We start from the raw sequence: 7,617 nt of genomic DNA, 5'->3' as shown, positions 1-7,617 counted from the left end.
CACGTCTCTAGGACACTATCATCTATCTGAGAAGCATGCCTATGAAACCAGCACTAGTAATTTGGGATTCTAAGATCATTTTACTACCTTGTTGCACAAATAATTAGAAATCATGCCTATTGGATTTGTAATGCTTTTATCCGCTTGAACGTTGTTTATATATAATACTGGAAATCAGAATCAATTAGAAATCATTCCCATAGGACTTGCAATGTTTTAATCTGCCTGAACGTTGTTTATATAATACTAGAAATCAGAATCACATAGAGATCCTGCCTATAGGACTTAACGATTAATAACGTGAACTGCCTAACCTAAAAACCTATGATTGATCGCGTGCCTTTTTTGTGCTTATGTGTGGAGGTTAACTTGAACCTTTCATTGCTATTATGTGCAGTCCTAACTATTTTGAATGTCACCTAGTTTTTATCATTTTGAGCATCCTAAGTAAGTCTAGAACCACCCAAATAGAGGCCCAAAGCCTCCTGGACCATAGGCATGGGACGGGTAATGCACGCATAGGATGCAACTTAGAATTGAATTAGATCGCCTTTAACAACTTCAACATAGTAATTGGGTAGCAGGAGATGATAGTCTGTGCCTGCTGAATTATATGAGCAACCCCTACCTCAGGGGAGTTGCGAAGTATTATTTATGTTGCACGAGGCGATCCATTAGGCTAAAAAACTTAGGACCACCCTCCTTTCTTTATGTATTTGTTATTTACACTTAGACACTTAACATAGATCGATGTAGTTGTATCCTTGTAATCATTAATATTTGTATTGATTCTCATTTGTTTTAATAAGATTCTTCAACTTCTATATTTTCCTTTACTTATTTGGTCACCTAGCCTAATTACACAATCCACACAGTTTAAAGTTCGGCCAAGACCCACAGTTGTGGACATCGAAGAGTGCTTAACACCTTCTCTTTGAGGTAATTTGAGCCCTTACCCGATCTTTAGTGACACAGACTAGTCAAACAGAGTTATTCGCAAAAACGGGTGCCCTAACGCACCTTAAAATCGTTAGGTGGTGACTCTTCTCTTTTAATACCCATTTAAAAGAGTTATCACAAGTCGAAACCCGTTTTCGCGAGAAAACGGGGCGCGACAATCCCGACTAGATGAATTAGGGAAGTTTTCTTTACCTCTTGATTTTTATTTGTGTGTCATAGGGACATGCCACAATTTAAAGTGTAGGGTGGAAGATGTATATATGTATATGTGTGTTTGTTTTCGTTTCTTTTGATTGATTTTTTTTTTTTGACTTTTCTCGTCGATGGATTTCCTCGACTGTCTTCTTGAGGGATCAAAGTCTAAGAAAAAATATTCTATTTTTCTTAGGTAGTGTAACCATTCCCCCTTGGTTTTTCTTTATGCTGCGGTTCTTTTTCAAGGGTTTTTGTTTGAACCGGGTGTAGTTAGTTTTTTCTTTTATTAGGATTAGTGAAGTCTTGTGCTATGTAATAATGGAGATGAGATTTCTTGACTTTGTTATGCCTGGAGAGTGGTGAGTGCCTTAGTTGTGACGCCTCATGTATAAGTGCCTTAAATTAGTTGATTGTAACATTGCTTAACTGCTTTGACTAGAGTGTCGAGATAGATGCGATCCTAAGTGAGCTATGTGCTATATGTGTGTGAGGTTTTGTGATATTCTATGCATGTTGATTGATGTCTAGAACTTGCCCCGTGTGTTTGCAAAGCGAAATAGTAGTCTTGTTCAGTCTAGGAAGCGATATAGGCATTTCTTTGTTGAGCCAGATATATGCTTTTACCCTCCAAATTAATGTGTATCTTATTTAACCCCGTTGAGCCTATATTCCTATTTCTTTGGCAACCACACTACAAGCCCGATCCATTTTGTTAGAATTGACCATTTGTTTGAACCTTCTACCTCTCTTAAGCACTTGAATTTGTTATGAGCTTGTTAAAAACTAAGTAAAGGTGTGGTTGAGTTTTTGAGTGGAACTATAGAAAAGGAAAAAGGTGCACTGTTTGAAAAATAAATTGTGAGAGCCACTTATAGGCAATCGGAAAAAAGAAGAGAAAATCGGAATCTAGAAAAAGAAAAAAATAGTGTTTGTGTATATTATAAAAATAAATAAATTATTCCTTGCTAGTGGTAAATCTCACTTTATCCGTGCTTAAAGAAATTGGGAGCTTGGTGTTAATATGTTGTGAAGGTTGGGGTTTGGTTCAACACAAGTGTGGGGTTTAAATTGTTAATGTATATGTATTAAAGTGCTAAGGAAGGTGTAGTCACTATATTCAAATGTATCCTACTCGTCCTACAACCTAAATTACAACCAAAATACAGTTCTACTTGATCCTTGACTGAATGAGCGCAATTAGTAGAGTATTACACGATGGGCAAACATATGGTACATTCTTTGTGGCGCGTGAATTTGATTTCTAAGAGTGAGTTAACTTTTTGTATCTTGAGTTCCTGTTTGTTCTTGAAATTTATTGTTTGTGGAACTACTCTATATCGTTGGTGTGAGGGCACATGATTTGCGAAGGAAAGGTAATGTCTTTGGCCTCTATGCTAAAATAAGTGAGCGGATTTTTGAAAAATACGTGGCGCTTTTGAGTCAAGTCTTGAGGCTAGGATGTTAGGATAGGGTGCTTAGTCTGCTTTAAATATTATTGGCATGATGTGTTAGGGAGTTGTCTGAGAAGAAAGTCGTTCTCTATGTGAAGTGTAGTTTGATTGCTCGAGAGCGAGCAATGGTTTAAGTGCAGGGTGTTGATGGTAGGCTAGAATAACGTGTTTTAGTCCTAGTTTGCACTCCAGTTACTGCATTTTACTTGTGTTTGAGCTTAAATGTTAGTGTATTGCACTTATTATATGTTTTATGCCTTGCAGGAAGTGATTTCGAGTAAAAAAGATAATTTGGAACTAATTCGAATAATATGGAGCTTTGAAGTCAAAGTAAAAGCCCAAGGAATTAAACCGGGATCGCGTTCGGGGCTCGAAAGCCAAGTCCGGATATAGCACAGCTGCACCGCATGGGGCGGTGCATGGGGCAGAACATGGGGCATCACGACAGTACTTTTGTGCCGCTGTTCGTCAGAAGTTTCTCTCTGAACTTTCCCACTAGCGCCCCGCATGGAGCGGCGCGCGTGTACAAATTTCTTAGGGTATTTTTCCTATTTCGGCTTGGAAAGGATAGATTCGTCCGGGCCCACTCCTACATGCTATAAATACACCAAAAAGACGTTTTTGAAGGGACTTTGGACCTTGGAAGCTTTGGGAGACATTGGAGGCTACAAGACACATGATTTCATCATCTTTCCATCAATTCAATACGTGAGTTTAGATTGTAACGTTAAATTGATGCTTCCTTACTCTTTAATTATAATTGTGATGACTTCCTTCATGATTATGAAGTAGTATACCTTTGGTTTTGACGAATTTGGTATTTTGATAAATATTTGTGGATTTTAACTCTGGTTCTTGCTTGAATTCACCGGTTTATTTAATTGAAAGAGAATTTTTTTTTGGTGATTATCTTTGCATTTTTTTGTTTGATTTAATTCATTGATTCTCTTAAGTAATCGAAAGAGCTTGTTGAATTGTTGATTAAATCAAGTTAGGAGAATAGTCGAGAGACGTTTTCCTAAAGACTAATCCATTAACGCATGCTTGTATACTTTCACTACGCTGATATTAGTTCACCTCGTAGAGTTAAGATTTAATCGAGAGAGGAGTCTTGAGAATCATTATCCATCCCCGAGTCCTCACCCAATAAAATGCGAGGACAAGATAGTGCCACACTGCATCACACTAACCGATTTTAATAATGCAGTCGAGTGGACATTAGGAGAAATTACACTCCCTATCTTGGTCGGCGGCGTGACGCTTGATACGACATTCCACATCATGGACCAAGCCACCACGTACAGTGCCATAGTGGGACGACAGTGGATACATTCCATGAGAGCCATCCCCTCTAGCCTATACCAAGTAATTAAATTCCTAAGACTATGGGGAATATTCAGCATACACGGAGAACAATGTGTGTCCCGGAAGTGCTATCGCATTGCGTTAGACAGCACAACAACCCAACAAAAAAAAGACAAGGAAAAAGAGGCATAGCAATCAACAGGACCGAGGTCGACGCAAGAAGAGACCAGGGACGTCATCGTGGATCCTGAAATGGTTGAGGCTGCGGATTCGACCATAGAAGACCTTGACCCCGTTCAATTGGACCTCAATGACTGTAGCAAAAAGGCCTACATCGGCTGAAAACTCCGAGAACTAGGTAATTTAGTCAATTCTTAATAACTTATGCAGATTTATTTGCCTTCAGCCATGCAGATATGCCGGGCATCAGGGAGATCGCCACATATAAACTAAGCGTTGACCCATTCTACCCCCCAGTAAGGGAGGTCAGGTGTAAATTCAACCCCGTCATCAACGATGCCATCTGCGAGGAGGTGGGGAAACTATTGAAAATGGCTCCATTAAGGAGTCAAAGTACCCTAAGTGGATCGCCAACGTTGTGATGGTCAAAAAGACAATGGGAAATGGAGGATGTGCGTGGATTTCACTGACTTGAACAAAGCATGTCCGAAGGATTCAATCCCGTTGCCACACATCAACCAACTCATCGATCCAACGACCGGACACGAGTTATTGAGTTTCTTGGACGCATACTCAAGCTATAACGAAATACTTATCGATGAAAAAGACCAGGAGAAAACCACGTTCATCACTCACCAAGGAACGTACTATTATATGGTCATATTGTTTGGGCTAAAGAATGCGGGGGCTACATATCAAAGATTGGTCACGAAGATGTTCAAAGACCAGTTCGGCAAGACCATGGAAGTAGATATAGATGACGTGTTGGTCAAGTCCGTAAAAGCATAGGACCATATCGATCATCTAAAGGAAGCTTTCGACATGCTAAGACAGTACAAAATGAAACTAAACCCGGAGAAATGCACGTTTGGCGTAGCCTCCAGCAAGTTCTTGGGCTTTTTAGTGTCACGGCGGGGGATTGAGGTCAACCCAGACCAAATCAAAGTTATCGAGGGGATACCGGAACTCTTGACTACTAAGAAGCAAGTCCAAAGGTTGACCGATCGAATCGCCGCCTTATCGAGATTCATCTCGCGGTCGTCTGATAGATGTCATAAATTTTTTGGCGTGCTAAAAAGGATGACGGTCTTGAATGGACTCCCAAGTGGGCCCAAGCTCTAAAAGAACTGAAGGCATACCTATCATCACCGCCTCTGCTTCCCAAACTTGGGGAACACCTCCCCGTCTATCTAGATGTCTCCGAAGTAGCGGTAAGTGCAGTCCTGATCTGCAAAAACAAATGTACGCAATCTCCCATCTATTACATTAGCAAACACTCGTCGCCATCTACACGAGGTACACGCACCTCCAAAAACTGGCTCTGGCATTGGTCGTAGCTTTACGAAAGCTTAGACCCTATTTCCAATGCCACAATATCTCGGTCATTACAACCTTTCCCCTGAGGGTTTTGCATAAACCCGAGCTATCAGGGAGGTTGGTCAAGTGGGCTATCGAGCTAAGCAAACACGATATCACAACCACGAATGGAGATATAGGTTATCGCCGACTTCGCCGCAGACTTCAGTGCAAAGATAATGCCTAAAATCGAAAAGGAAACCGTCCAAGCTTCCCTCCAAACACAAGACCTCTGGGTCCTATACACCGATGGCGCATCCAACGCATCAGGATCCAGATAGCGACTCGTACTCGAGGTCCCTAAAGGCGAAGTAATTCGCCAGTCCATAAGGTGCCCAGATATGACTAAAAACAAGGCCGAGTATGAGGCCGTAATTGTAGGGTTGAGGCTAGAACTCAAGTATGGGGCGAAGCGGTTGAAACTCTGCTGTGATTCCCAGCTTGTAGTCAACCAAGTCACAGGGACTTTCCAAATCAATGAACAAAGGTTGCAAAAATAGAAGACCGAGATCTGCAAGCTACTGCCTGAGTTTGACGAATGTCAGCTCGTTCAGATCCCACGTGTGCAGAATGCCGAAGCGGACGACCTTGCCAAACTGTCCGCAACTACCAAAAGTATCACGCCCGGGGATAAAAGTGTAGTCCACCTCCTCAACTCATCACTAGACCAAATCGAGGTAAGAACCGTAAGCTTAAATTGGGATTGGCGAAAGCGTATTATTGCCTATTTACAGGACGTCACACTCCCAAACAACAAAAAAGAAGCCAAGAAACTAAGAATGTAAGCAGCCAGATATAGTCTCCTCCATAGCGACTTGTACAAGATGACTGACGAAGGCCCTATGGCAAAATGCTTGGGCCCAAACCAACCCAACGCGTTCTCGAAGAAGTCCATGAAGGACATTTCGGTGCTCACTCCGGCAATCGAGCACTCGTGAGATGCCTTATACGGGTGGGATACTATTGGCCCACCATGAAAAGGACGCCTCTAACTTCGTGGGGAAATGCGAACAATGCCAAAAGTATGCCCCAATGATTCACCAAGTAGGAGAAAACCTCCACTCGGTCACCTCCCTGTTGCCGTTCATCAAATGGGAAATGGACATTGTGGGCCCCCTCCCAGCAGGGCGAGGTAATGTATGATTTTTAACTGACTATTTCTCTAAATGGGTGGAAGCAAGAGCATTCGCCTAAATATGGGAACAAGAGGTAATCACCTTTATATGGCGGAATATCATATGCCGATTCGGCCTACCCAAGGAAATCAGCTATGACAATGGACCTAGTTCACGGGAAAGATGTTGGCCCAAGATCAGTTGAAGTTTTGAAGAATGACAAACGAACTCAGTGAAGGACCAGGTTCATCTAAGGAGACACAGTTGTTATGGCCCATACACATGAGATGCACGTGAAGAAGATAAGTCCTTGAGATCAAGCAGCAATATCTTGATGAATATCTTCTGAACTGATCGAAAAGATTGCATATAGGATAAGGAGTTGAAGTCTCCTTATGAAAAGAGAATTACATCCAGATCAAGAATATGGATTAGGAGTTAGAGTTGTTCTTGGACTCGAATTGTCAAAGGATCCACAATTCGAGTTCTTATCAAACTCTGATTACTAACTCTATAAATATAACGATTGTTCTCTTTTACAGGCGATTGCACATACGCTGAAGTTAAACCAAATTGATAGCAAAAGAGCTAGGCAATTGTTGCAAGCAATTTGTGTGTGATACAAGTGTGCAAATCTGAAGCTACAAGAACTAAGTGTGAAGAACCAATTCCATTGTGTCTTTCTTTATTTCTAGTTCAATTGTAGTAGGTGTTTTAACATTGTACCTTTCCAGCTTTCTTAGAAGCAATTGTATTAGGTACTCTGAGTATTCAAGTTAGAGTTAACTTGAAAGTGTCGCAACAGTTGAGGCTGTGTGCTACACTAGGATTAGAGTTAATCCTTAGGTTTACATAGAGTTTTGTAAATGCTGTTTTTGGCTCATTAAAGTTTAGTGGAAGTTTGGGAAAATCCTACTGAGTAGTAGGTCGTGGTTTTTTCACCTTTTGAGCCAGGTGTTTTCCACGTAAAAATCTCTGTGCACTTTACTTTCAGTATTTATTATTCCGCAAACTGCTGTAGTTAGAACACTTAGAAGAACCAGGTTCTTCTAACG

The sequence above is a fragment of the Nicotiana attenuata genome, unplaced genomic scaffold (assembly GCF_001879085.1).
Source record: "Nicotiana attenuata strain UT unplaced genomic scaffold, NIATTr2, whole genome shotgun sequence".
In the NCBI taxonomy this organism is placed as follows: Eukaryota; Viridiplantae; Streptophyta; class Magnoliopsida; order Solanales; family Solanaceae; genus Nicotiana; species Nicotiana attenuata.
Note: the sequence above shows the minus strand (reverse complement) of the source record.